The sequence below is a fragment of the Grampus griseus genome, assembly GCF_964374135.1.
Source record: "Grampus griseus genome assembly, chromosome: 12".
NCBI lineage: Eukaryota > Metazoa > Chordata > Mammalia > Artiodactyla > Delphinidae > Grampus > Grampus griseus.
In genome coordinates, this window is record NC_139006.1 from 7943238 (window position 1) to 7957846 (window position 14609).

A 14609-nucleotide genomic window follows, 5' to 3' on the forward strand; every position below is an offset into this window, starting at 1 on the left:
ATTAAGGACATGAAAAGATGCTCAACATCATTAGTCATCAGGGAAATGCAAATTAAAACCATGAGATACGACTTCACACCCACTAGGATGGCTAAAATAAAAAAATAATAAATGCTGTTAAGGATGTGGAGAAATTGGAACCTTAATTACATTGCTGGTGGAACGCTAAAACGGTGGATCTGCTTTGGAAAGCAGTCTGGCAGTTCCTCAAAATATTAAACATAGAATTACCATATGACCCCACAATTCTAGTCCTAGTAAAAACCTAAGAGAAATGAAGATGTATGTCCATCAAAAAGCCTTATACATAAACGTTCATAGTGGCATAATCACAATAGTCAAAAAGTGGAAACAACCCAAGTGTCCATTATTTGATGAATAGATAAATAAAATATGGTCTATCCATACAATGGAAAATTATTTAGCCAAAATAGGAATGAAGTACTGATATCTGTTATAATGTGAATGAACCTTGAAAGCATGATGCTAAGTGAAAGAAGCCAGTTACAAAGACCACATATTGTATGATTCCATGCATATGAAATGTCCAGAAGAGGCAAATCCAGAGAGACAGAAAGTAGAGTAGTAGTTGCTTAGGGTTGAGGGGGTTAGGGGGAAATGCTAATGGGCCCAGGGGTTTCTTTTGGGGGGCAATGAAAATGTTCTAAAACTTATTGTGGTGATGGTTGCCCAACTCTGTAAATACACTAAAAACTATTGAATTGTACAATTTAAATGAGTGAACTGTATGTGAATTATATCTCAATAAAGCTATAATCATAATAAAGATATTGAAAATCAGCAGCAAAAAAAAAAAGTTAATGCAGCTGGAGAGTGACCAGAGAAAAGCAATAAAAACAAAACAAAACAAAAACCAGGAGTAGGGAGAGATTGTATTGAAGACCATTTTAAAACCGCAATTCTTGAGGAAGACTTGTCTTATTCTGTGCCTGACTTAAAGCAAAGCTCCCAATAAATGTTTGAGTGAATTCTTTCTTCTGGAAGACTTAGAAGGAATATAATATTGAAAAAAATAAGGGAGAAAAAAATTTTCAAATAAGGAAGTAAATAGGGTACACATGAGTTCACAATTGCTAAATACTTGAAATTGGAATGGCCTGAAGCTTGAGAGGCATTTTTCTGCTTAAACACCATAGTTTTTCAGTAAAAGAGACACATTATGTGATCAAAATTTTTTCTTTGTTTCAAACTTTATATAATGACACCTCTCTTTCAACTGTGTACTAACTGTACCAATTGGGGTTCAAGAAAATGTAGTCTGTTGCTAACATAATCATCAACAGCCTAATACTTTGTATTTCAGAGTAAAAGAATTCCCAAGATGTGGGATAATTTATTGCATCTAAACTACTTGCTTAATATGTAATGGGGCTGATCTCTGAGTTTGTCTTTTTTTAATCCCTCAAAAAAATTCTTTTATTGAATTCACAATGCACTCTTTTATTTATTTATTTTTTTAAGGTCACTGCAGTAGTGGTTGGAATAAGAGGCTGAAAGGATTTTTTTTTTTTTTTGGCTGCATTGGGTCTTTGTTGCTGCATGCAGGCTTTCCCTAGCTGAAGCAAGCGGGGCTACTCTTTGTTGTGGTGCACGTGCTGCTCATTGTGGTGGCTTCTCTTGTTGCGGAGCACGGGCTCTAGGAGCACAGGCTTAGTAGTTGTGGCTCATGGGCTCTAGAGCGCAGGCTCAGTAGTTGTGGTGCACAGGCTTAGTTGCTCCACGGCATGTGGGATCTTCCCGGATCAGGGCTCGAACCCATGTCTTCTGCATTGGCAGGCAGATTCTTAACCACTGGGCCACCATGGAAGTCCCATAACGCACTCTTAAGTCAAATAATTTCAAAAACCCTTTCTCAAATTCAAGAAGCAGCAAAAGTTTTATTAAAAATTTTAAAAGTTACTGAATAAATGATTTCTTTCAACATTACGTGTACTCGTTAGACAATAGGGTAGAAGAATAGCAATTTTTATTCTAGCAAAGGATTGTCTCAAAGGTAGTAAATCATGAAGGACCATATGAGCCTTTTGCAGAGTTGGTTAGCAACTTGCTGTACTAAGCCATTTCTTATTTTGGAAAATTTCAAACATATATGAAGTAAACAGAATAGTGTAATGAACTCCCATATATCCATCACCCAGTTTTAACAATTTTCTGCATTCTGCCCTTCTTGTCTCACTTCCAGCACTTGCATCTCTCCACCACCTCCCCACCCCCACCCCTCATCTGAGTTAGCTGCATTATTAGATTAGTGCCTGACTCTGGTTGCCTAGATATGAGCCAAACAAAAGTAACTGAGCCTTGTGTCTGGTTTGCTATGTTGTTTATTCTTGGTCACCTTCACAAATACAGTATAACCATTTCACCCAGTCAAGATAATCCACCTTCTTTGTGGCCACTGCTTAAATTTCACGACTTAAAAGACCAAAGGGACTCTCCATCCTCTTTTTTTTTTTTTGCGCAGTACGCGGGCCTCTCACTGTTGCGGCCTCTCCTGTTGCAGAGCACAGGCTCCGGACGCGTAGGCTTAGCGGCTATGGCTCACGGACCCAGCCGCTCCGCGGCATGTGGGATCCTCCCAGACTGGGGCACGAACCCGTGTCCCCTGCATCGGCAGGCGAACTCTCAACCACTGCGCCACCAGGGAAGCCCTCTCCATCCTCTTTTAATCTGAGTTTGCAAACACCAAAGTTGTAGATAGGTCATAAAATCTGCTCACCTTTAGAATGAAAAAGCATCTCTTCACTGGAATGCTTAATCCAGGTCTTACCTGAATCCTGATTGCCTGATCGACTTCTGCTACAGTAACAATGGTTTCAACAATACTGCACTTTAGCAAACTACCTCTGCAGCTGGATAACAGATGGTTCCACAAAATCATTTTGTTCCGGACTCAGAATCTTTTTGGAATTCTCTTGGTGAATTACTTTGCTGACTTCAACATGTAACCCTCTTCTGCCTTAAATTTCTCCATCTGTAAAAAAGGAGATAATGATTACTAACTGGGCAGCTTTTGTCTTCCACTCTGCTGAATGGTTGAAGAATCCTGATATAGAAAGTGAGACAGGAACAGAACTTTAAACTGGTTTCCAAAGAGTAAAATAATGCAGGGCAATTTCATATTTCTTTTAACTAAGCTGGAGCACGTTACAGGCTCCCCACCCCTGCCCAGCCTGGCCCCCCATGATCCTCCTTAGTAGGCAGAAAGGAGACAGGATTTTCTTTTCACGGCTTGGGAAACTGAGTCACAGAAGTGACCCCTCTTGCCTGAGGCTCATGAGGCAGTGATGAAAGTTAGAATAGTTGCCAAGTCTCCTATCCCCAGCCCAGAACTATGCTCACCTGTATTGCTATTCTTCTAGTAAAGAGACAGACCTGGCAAAGCAAGTTAATTCTTTATTAATTCTTGTACATTAGATTTGCGTTCACGTAGAACCTCTTTATAAACATCATACAGTATTGGGGAAACAATTCACCTACCACTGAAATGTGGAGTTGATACAATTTCCCACTGGTATTGATATCTCATATCATTTGATATATATTAAGCACCCACTATGTGCCAAGCATTGAAAAGAGGGATCAACCCCTCTCCTCATAGAGTTTAAATGGCCATGATGAGAGAAAAATATCTGAAGTGGCATCTATGTTTCCCGGGGTTGCCATGTCAAACCCCACAAGCTTGGTAGCTTAAAACAACAGAAATGTATTCTCTCACAGTTTGGAGGCCTGAAATCCTAAATTAAGGTGATGGCAGGGCTGTGCTTACTCCAAAGGTTCTAGGGGTGGACCCTTCCTTGCCTCTTCCAGCTTCTGGTGGCCCCAGGCATTCCTTAGTGGTGGATGCATCCCCAGTCTCTGCCTCTGTCTTCACATGGCCTTCTCTGTATTTTCTCTTCTTTTTCTTTACTGTTTTCTCAGTTTGAGATGTAGTTGACATATAACATTGTATTAGTTTCAGGTGTACAACATCTTCTCTTATAAGGACACTGGTCATTGGGGTGGGTGAAATGGGTGAAAGGAGTCAAAAGATACCAACTTCCAGTTATAAAATAAATAAGTCAGGACTTCCCTGGTGGCACAGTAGCTAAGAATCTGCCTGCCAGTGCAGGGGACACAGGTTCGAGCCCTGGTCTGGGAAGATCTCACATGCCGTGGAGCAACTAAGCCTGTGTGCCACAACTACTGAAGCCCACACAATAAGAGAAGCTCCGCAATGAGAAGCTCGTGCACCGCAACAAAGAGTAGCCCCCGTTCACTGCAACTAGAGAAAGCCCATGCGCAGCAGCAAAGACCCAACACAGCCAAAAATAAATAGATAAATGAATAAATTTATTTTTAAAAATACCGAATCATTGTTATACACCTGAAACTAATGTTATATTCGATTATACCTCAATTTTTTCTCAAAAAAGGACACTGGAGGGACTTCTTGGTGGCGCAGTGGTTAAGAATCCGCCTCCCAATGCAGGGGACACGGGTTTGATCCCTGATCCGGGAAGATCCCACATGCTGCAGAGCAACTAAGCCCATGAGCCACAACTACCGAGCCCATGTGCCAGAACTACTGAAGCCCGGGCGCCTAGAGCCTGTGCTCTGAAACAAGAGAAGCCACCACAATGAGAAGCCCACGCACCACAACAAAGAGTAGCCCCCGCTCGCGGCAACTAGAGAAAGCCCGTGCGCAGCAACGAAGACCCAACACAGCCAAAATAAATAAATAAATAAATAAATAAATAAATAAGGACACTGGTCATTGGATTTAGGGTCAACTGTATAATCCAGGATGACTTCATCTTGAGATCCTTAACTTGATTACAAAGATCCTTTTCCAAATAAGGTCACATGCACAGGTTTTGGGTGGACATACCTTTTGGAGGGCCACCATTCAACCCACTATAAAAGGCAAGCCTGCTAAAGAAAGAAAAATATATATCAGTATTCTACTGAATATTCATTCTCCAGTTTTAAGACAAAATTCTACACAACTGAAGTAATTTTATTCATCATGTCTGTGTTAAAATACTCTAGTGTATTTGTCTTTTTATTGAGATATATTTGACATACAATGCTGTATAAGTTTATGGTATACAACATATTGGTTAGATACATTTATATTGCAATATGGTTGCCATTGTAGCCTTTGCTAACACTTCTGTCAAATAATTCTCTTTTCACTAGTGTTGGGAACAATTAAAAGACTACAGTCTCTTAGCAAGTTTAATGTCTATAATACAATCGTTGTCTACAGTCACTGAATTGTGTATTAGGTCTCCAGGATTTACTAATCTACTCTTTGCAAGTATGTACCCCTAAACATCTCTCCCATTTCCCCACCCCCAATCCCTGGTAACCACCATTTTACTCTCTGCTTTCATGGTTCTGTGTTTTTTTTTTTCATTTTTTGGCCACGCCATGTAGCATGTGGGATCTTAGTTCCCCAACCAGGGACCAGACCTGTGCCCCCTGCATTGGAAGTGCTGAATCTTAACCACTGGAGTACCAGGGAAGTCCCCATGATTTTTGTTTTTTTAGATTCCACATATAAGCGATATCATACAGTATTTGTCTTTCCCTGTCTGATTTATCTCACTTAGCATAGTATCCTCAAGGTCCAGCCATGTTGTTGCAAATATCTTTCCTAGTAAAAAAACCCAGAAGTCTCTCCATCTCTGTACTTTGAAATGAGCCTCCTCAAACATCCTGTAATTCTCCTTACCATCATGGTGCCCTAGAGAACAAGGTTTCTTTGACTAGTAAAGCAATTTCCTCCCCCACCAGGTGTGACTGATAGAGTACAGAAGTTACTCTTCAGAACAGAAAATATCTCTCTTTTTGTTCTTTGGAAATCAGAACCAATGCTTTCAGCTGAGACTCAGTGGACAAAGGGCCCAAGAACACTTGCCCAAGGGGAACAGAGAGGGGTAAACAGATTGGATTTGGATAGAAACAATGCTTGGTGGTGATTCAGCTAAATATGGTCATGTCGTCAGGTGATGACAGTTACTTTTAAGGCCTTCAGCAATGAAGGTATGTGAAATGGTAGCACTGAGCATGAAAACAAGTACAATCACTCACCAGGTGAAGATGAGCCATATCCAGATCAGAGTGTAAGGGCACGACTTTCCCACACACTGTGAAACTTGTCTCATTCCGTGTGCTCTTTCTGGTTGTCTACTTCTTGGCCTTTCTAAGTTTTAAGAGAACTCTTTTGGTTTGCTTACTTGTAGCAAGCTCTGTACTAAGTGCCCGAAATAGGAACACCCACCAAGAGAAAGTAACATGCTAAGCAGAGTTAAAAAAAATTATTTTTAAGTTAGCCATTTTCCCATTTCTTTTTCTTTCTTTCTTTCTTTTTTTTTGGCCATGCCTGGGGGCTTGCAGGATCTTAATTCCCCAACCACGGATCGAACCTGTGCCCCCTGCAGTAGAAGCTCGGAGTCCTAACCACTGGACTGCCAGAGAATTCCCTCCCATTTCTAATTTTATGCTTTCCAATTTTGAGATATTGGCAAGTAATATTGTATTAGTTTAAGGTGTACAACATAATGATTTGATACATATATATTGTGAAATGATTATCACAATAAGTTTAGTTATCACTCAGTTCCATTTTTTTCTTGTGATGAGAACTTTTAAGATCTACTCTCTTAGCAACTTTCAAAGATACAACACAGTATTGTTAACTATAGTCACTACACTGTACATTACATCCCTAGAACTTATCTTTTTTTTTTTTTGCGGTACGCGGGCCTCTCACTGTTGTGGCCTCTCCCGTTGCGGAGCACAGGCTCGGGACGTGCAGGCTCAGCGGCCATGGCTCACGGGCCCAGCCACTCCGCGGCACGTGGGATCTTCCCGGACCGGTGCCCGAACCCGTGTCCCCTGCATCGGCAGGCGGACTCTCAACCACTGCGCCACCAGGGAAGCCCTATATATTTTTTAAAAATATTTATTTATTTATTTTACTTTTGGTTGCATCGGGTCTTAGCTGCGGCAAGCAGAATTTTTCGCTGTAGCGTGCAAGCTTCTCTCTAGTTGTGGTGCTCGGGCTCAGTAGTTGTCCCGAGGCACGTGGGAATCTTAGTTCCCCAATCAGGGATCGAACCTGCGTCCCCTGCATTGGAAGGTTAATTCTTAACCACTGGACTGCCATGGAAGTCCCCACCAGAACTTATAACTGGAAGTGTGTACCTTTTGACTACTATCAAATGACAAAACTAAAACAATTTAGTAACAAGTTCAATGTCCCTAATTGAAGAGAAAACAATCTATGGATTGGGGGAGTACAGGACCTCACAAGCAGTGGAGCACCCTTCCCAAAGGATTTTGAGTGAGAGTGAATTTTATAGAGCTGTTACACGCAGCAACATGGAAACAGGGCATGACTGGCTAGGAGGTGGGAATTTCCTTATAAGGCTAGCAGATCCTATTTTCTAGGGTGAGGTAAAGTAGCTAAAGCTGAGTTAGAGGATTGTGATTGGTGTATTCTAGGTTTTTTGGACAGGTATTTCCCATAAATGCAGGCTGACTTAGGTTTAGATTTGTGACTTGGGCTGGGCCCCTGGGGTGGCCTCCATTTTGTGGGTCTCAATATATGAATTAACTTTATCACCACCCTTAGCCATCCCATTTATTTAACAGTTATCTCATGGAATGGTATAGCTTGAACAGGGTCTTACTATGGCCTAGAGATTCAGGACTTAATAATGAGAACTTCAAGGTTTGCTACAGAATTTTTGAGCCACAAGGACCCTTCAAGGTGACCTTATACCCCCTTCTCTTTTCATAGTTGAAGAAGCTGTGTCTCAGAGAGTCAAATGTGCTCATCTACCTGCAGGCAAAGCTGGGACCAGAAGCCAAGTCTCTACTTTCCAAGTTCATGCTTTTTACTGGCAACTTAGGAAAAATCTGATCAATCTATGCTCTAAGTTTGCAGACAATCCAGGCCTCAGAATCTGGAGCTGTCTGATAACTTTGCTTGAGGTGGATTTTGGGAATTGTGCCTGAACAAATCTTATACTCCAATCAATAAAGCCTACATCAGACAAAGAACTAAACATATATATTTTTTAAACTAAGAGAAAGCATTATTTTATTTACCCCAGATGTAACATGAAATAGGTTTGGGATTATAAGCAACGCGGAAGTTATCAGAGGCAAGATCTATGGATGTTTATATATCTATGGATCTATGGATATATAAACACTTAAGACTTTTAAACCAAAATATGTTAGTAAAATAATCAAAAAATGAAGTGGGAGCATAGAGAAATATATTAGATGAGCACTAAGACAGCTATCAAAATATTATAAACAGAGCTTCCGGTTTCCAGTTCTGCACGTAAGGAGGTTAGAAGTTGCCACTCTGTCCTACCTAACAAGTAAAAAGCAGAACAGACTGACAGATCAACAACTCTTTCTGAATCCACAAGAGAGGAGAGGGCACAAAGAAAACCACTGCCCCCAAGTTTGACAGACAAGGGAATACAAGGAGGCTTCCCAGAGCAGAGACTCAGGAGATGAGGGGGCCAGTGGGCAACAGTGCCTGAGCAGGGAAACCTGAACTATAATTGATTCTGAGCGTTTAAGACTCCAGGGAAACCCAGTCATGGAGGGGGCCCAAAATATCGTGAGATTCACCTCCAGGAGTTAGACAAGGTTCCCACAGTAAATATCAAAGAAAAATCTCCTCAGACTTCTGGCAAGGAGAAGGAACCACTTTGAAATAGCCAGAGCACTCTGTTTTTAACAAGGCCTGTCCTCAGGACAAACTAGTTAACCAGAGCCCAACCCACTGGTGTATCATCAGAGCCTAACTGACTTGGGGCAGGGAAACACACAACTCCAACACACTCTAGCCGTCCTGCGGGAGGTGGGAGAAAAAAACTGAGAAACACTTGTGAAGTTCACAGCCCAGAGGCACAGGCTCCTTAAAAGCCTGAGACCCGATCACAGGGCTATAGACGGCTTCCCCTCTCCCTACAACTCATCACCACTTCACTAAAGGCCTATTTACAGTAGTTCCTTTTACCAGGTACATCCTGACTGGCTATCAAGAAAAAATTACAAGGCATACCAAAAGGCAAAAAACACAGTTTGAAGACACAAAACAAGCATCAGAACCAGGCATGACAGGGATGTTGGAATTATCAGACTGGGAGTTTAAAACAACTATGATTAACATGGTAAGGGCTCTAATGGATAAAGTAGACAGCATGCAGGAACAGATGGGCAGTGTAAGCAGAGAGACAGAAATCCTAAGAAAAAACTCCCAAAATGCTAGAGATAAAGAACACTGTAGCAGGGACTTCCCTGGCGGTCCAGTGGTTGAGATTTTGCCTTCTACAGAGGGTGCAGGTTCAATCCCTGGTCAGGGAGCTAGGATCCCATATGTTTCGCGGCCAAAAGGCCAAGGCATGGAGCAGAAGCAATATTGTGGCAAATTCAATAACAACTTTAAAGGTGGTCCACGTGAAAAAAAATCTTGGGACTTCCCTGGTGACGCAGTGGTTAAGAATCCGCCTGCCAATGCAGGGGACACGGGTTCGAGCCCTGGTCTGGGAAGATCCCACATGCCGCGGAGCAACTAAGCCCGTGCTCCACAACTACTGAGACTGTGCTCTAGAGCCTGCGAGCCACAACTACTGAAGCCCGCGCACCTAGAGCCCATGCTCTGCAAAAGGAGAAGCCACCGCAATGAGAAGCCCACGCACCACAACGAAGAGTAGCCCTTGCTCGCTGCAACTAGAGAAAGCCCGCGCGCAGCAACGAAGACCCAACACAGCCAAAAATAAATAAATTTTGAAAAAAAAAAAAGTAAATGGATGGAGAAATGGATGGAGCCAATTCTGTGCCCTACTTTCCACTCAACTCCATCCACTTCTCTCACCCCTCAGCCATGACCCATGCTCAGGCCACTGCTCTTACTTTATCGCAGCTGCCTCCCTGCTCTTAGTCTTGCCTACTTCCAATCCATTCTCTGCCCCGAAGAGAAACTGTCTTTCTATACTGTAAGTTGGACCTTGTCTCTTCCTGTTGAAAATCCTTTGGGGCTTCCCCATGGCTTCATGATAACATCCAAACTTGTTAAAATAGCTTAACAGGGCCTTTCCTGTTCTGTGCTCTGCTCATCTCTCCATTTGAAAAAAAAAAGTAAATGGATGGAGAAAATATACCATGCTAACACTAATCAGAAGAAAGCAGGAGAAGCTCTATTAATTTCAGACAGAGCAGACTTCAAAGTAAGGAAAGTTATCTGGGCTAAAGAAGGGCATTACATAGTGATCAAAGGGCCAATTCTCCTAGAAGACATAACAATTATTAACATGCATGCGCCTAACAAAACATTGACAAACTACACGAAGCAAAAACTGATAGAACTGCAAGGAGAAAGAGACTAACCCACTATCATGGTTGGAGCTTTCAACATCCCTCTTTAAGAAATGGACATATCCAGCAGGCAGAAAATCAGTAAGGACATAGTTGAGCTCAATGACACCATAAATCAACTGGATATGATTGACATCTATATACTACTTCAGCCAACAACAGCAGAATACACATTTTTCTCAAGTTCACATAGAATATTCACCGAGACAGACCACATTCTGGGCCATAAAACACACCTTAACAAATGTGAACAGTAGAAATCATACAATGTCCATTCTCAGAAAACAGTGGAATTAAACTAGAAATCAGTAAGAGAAAGATAATTGGAAAATCCCCAAATATAAATATATAAGGTGAATACTCATATATCACTCAATAATTGATTAAAAGAGATGAACTGATAGTTAATACAGAAGGAAATACAGACTGCATAAATGAGAGAAAATACAGGTCATGGTTAAGAGTCCAGAATCTGAAACCAGAAAACTCAGATCTGAATTATAGATTTCCCATTTCTGAGGTGTGTGACCTTTGGTAAGTCACTCAAACTGTTTTCTCATCTGAAGAATAGCCATAATAATAGTACTTATCTCATAAGGTTGTGAAGGTTAATTATATGTGTGTTTGTTTTTAAAAATGCTTTAAACAGTACCTAGCACAATATCCATTGGTAGCTACATGGAAATACAGTTCTGAGTTAATGCTATGGGTAGCATTGTAATAAATAGAGAATAATGTGAACATCTTAACAAGGGTTTTTCAACTTCAGCACCAGTGACATTTTGGACTTGAAAACTCTTTGTTGGGGGTAATTTCCTGCTCATTGTAGTATATTTAGCAGCATCCCTGGCCTTTAACGACTAATGCCAGTGGCAACCCCTCCCCCAGGCTGTGACAATCAAAAATCATCGAGAAGTACCGGTGTAAAAGTCACAGATGTGAACCTCCACTCTCTTCCCTTGGATATTTTGTCCCCCCCTCCTGTGGTTTCCCTTCCATCTCTCTGAGCTGTTTATTCTCAGTCTCCTTTGCCCACCCTCAAACTCCGGTGTTCCTAAAAGTCTTGTGAGTCTCTTCGCTTCTCACTCTACAGATTCTCCCCGAATGGCCCCAGCCAGCCCTGTGACTCCAGCCACCACGGTCATTCTAAGGAACTCCACATATAGATCTGCAAACCATTCTCCTGAGACCATGCACATCTGCACCACGTCCCTCAAATCTGCCTACTCACTTCCCTCCCACCTCTGCTCCTTTTCCTGGGTCCCTGTCTTGGCATATGGCTCCACATCAGAGACCTGGGAGTCATCCTTGACTTTGACTTCTCCCTAAATCCCATATCCAGCCAATTCTGTGCCCTACTTTCCACTCAGCTCCATCCACTTCTCTCACCCCTCAGCCATGACCCATGCTCAGGCCACTGCTCTTACTTTATCGCAGCTGCCTCCTTGCTCTTAGTCTTGCCTACTTCCAATCCATTCTCTGCCCTGAAGAGAAACTGTCTTTCTATACTGTAAGTTGGACCTTGTCTCTTCCTGTTGAAAATCCTTTGGGGCTTCCCCATGGCTTCATGATAACATCCAAACTTGTTAAAATAGCTTTACAGGGCCTTTCCTGTTCTGTGCTCTGCTCATCTCTCCAGCCTCACCTTCCACCAACCTCACCTCACAACCTCCACTCTAACCATAATGAACTGCTTGCACAGTTCAGTACGGGTCACATTCTCTCCTGCCTCTGGGGCTTTGCACATGCAATTTCTCTATTTGAAGGAACTCCTCACTTGGTTATCTTTAATCAACCTTTAGATACCAGCTCTGCATAGTTTTTCAGGAAAGCTTTCTCTGACCCCTAACACCGGGCCAGGTACCCTAATGTACGTGCACATAACACTCTACATTCACTCTGTCAAAGCATTTGTCACATTGTATTGTAACTGCTTTTTTGGGGGGTGGGGGTCGCTGCTTCTGCTTCAAAATTGAGGTACAATTAAGATATAGAAAAATGCATGGATCTTAAGTGTTTCACCCAGCGTGTTGGTGACTGCATACACCCATGTAATCATCAACCACAATATACAGAACATTTCTATCACCCCAGAAAGTTCCCCTGTGTTCCTCTCTAGTCAACACCCTCTCCCACCAGCAAGGCAACCCACTGTGTAACTTTCTTGTCTGGATGGACTGGAAGCTCCATGAGGGCCATGACTGTGTCTACCTTCTTTAAACATTTCAAAATCTAGCACATAATGAGCCCTCATTAAATAAGGGTCCACAAATGGAACATTGATAGAATGGATAGAAAACAGAAGTGATTGTTGATTGATTTGGATATTTTGAGGGTTAACATTGCTAACTTTAATAACAACAGTACCTGCGACAATGTTTACAAATTTTTTGGAATAATATTTCCTTTCTGTTCCATAGCTAACTTCAGCAGTTCTCTTGATCTCACCATGTACTTTTCACTCCTGCTAACACCCCACGCTTAGTGAGAACATGAATTCTGATTTAGAGGAACTCAAAATCAAGGCTCTCTGCTTTCTTAGATTTCTTTTTTCGTGCTCCTGACCCCTGCTTTCTTAGATTTTTTTTTAAACTTTTTTTTTTTTTTAGATGTTGGGGGTAGGAGTTTATTAATTTATTTTAATTTATTTTTGCTGTGTTGGGTCTTCGTTTCTGTGCGAGGGCTTTCTCTAGTTGCGGCGAGTGGGGGCCGCTCACTGTCGCGGCCTCTCTTGTTGCGGAGCACAGGCTCCAGATGCGCAGGCTCAGTAGTTGTGGCTCACGGGCCTAATTGCTCCGCGGCATGTGGGATCTTCCCAGACCAGGGCTCGAACCCGTGTCCCCTGCATTAGCAGGCAGACTCTCAACCACTGCGCCACCAGGGGAGCCCTCTTAGATTTTTTTTAAAAACCTTTTTTTTGGGACTTCCCTGGCAGTCCAGTGGTTACAACTTCGCCTTCCAGTGCAGGGGGTGTGGGTTCCATCCCTCGTTGGGGAGCTAAGATCCCATATGCCTCGTGGCCAAAAAACCAAAATATAGAACAGAAGCAATATTGTAACAAATTCAATAAAGACTTTAAAAATGGTCCATATCAAAAAAAATCTAAAAAAGAAAAACTCTTTTATTATTAAATGCTTTTGTAGATGTTTATTAAACCTCATACAGTACTTATTAGCATATAGAATGAGGTAAAATAAAGGAAAACTAAATGTTATCGTACCGAGTCAGTAACAAGTGGAGAAAATAGAAGTGCCTTGTCTTCCTGGGCCTTTGTGCAGGTTTTATACCTGTGCTGGTAAGGAGAGCCTTCTCTTGTTTAAGTTAAAATTCAATGGTTAAGCATTCCATCCCCAATAACAGTTGCTAAAGTCAAAATAAAGCTTTGTAATTCTCCATTTATTTGAGAGAACTTTGAATTCCACAAGATTTGAATTTCACACTAAAGTGAATCAAATTTTAAAACATATTTCAGTCAACTTGCCAAATATGTATAATAGTATCACATCAAACAACTACAAAAATGTGAAAACATAACATTTCAGACTGGAGTGTTTTCTAACACCGTCAAGCAACACTCCAGTTTTCAGTAGACCCTGACTGGAGGTCCCACAGATTTAACATAATTCTGACACTGTCTACCTGGAAATAACATCAGATGCCACAGGTTAAGGGCTCAGTCCCACAAGACTTCCTCCACTTCAGATGCCCATTGCAAGTCCAGGTGGTCACTTGTACTTCTGTACTGGTTATAAATTGGGGTTCCCATGATCCCCTCCTCTGGACAGATAATTTGCTAGAATGGCTCACAAACCTAAAGGAAACATTTATTTACATTTACCAGTTTATTATAAAGGATATTGTAAAGGAATGCAGATGTACAGCTAGATGTAGAGGTACAGAGAGCAAGGTCCAGAAGGGTCCTGAGCACAGGAGCGTCTGTCCCCATGGAAGCAGGGGTACCTTCCCAATCTTCCCAAAGGTTGGTAGATGGGGCTGAAAATCCCTACCCTCTAATCAGTTGATCTCTCTGGTGACCAGCCCCATCTAGGGACCCCCACCCCAAGTCCTCTCATTAGCATAAACTCAGGTGTGCTCAAAAGGGACTCCTATGAATACAAAAGACACCCCTATCAATCATGAAATCCCAAGGGTTTTAAGGGCTCTGTGCCAGGAACCTGGGGATAAAGACCAAATATATT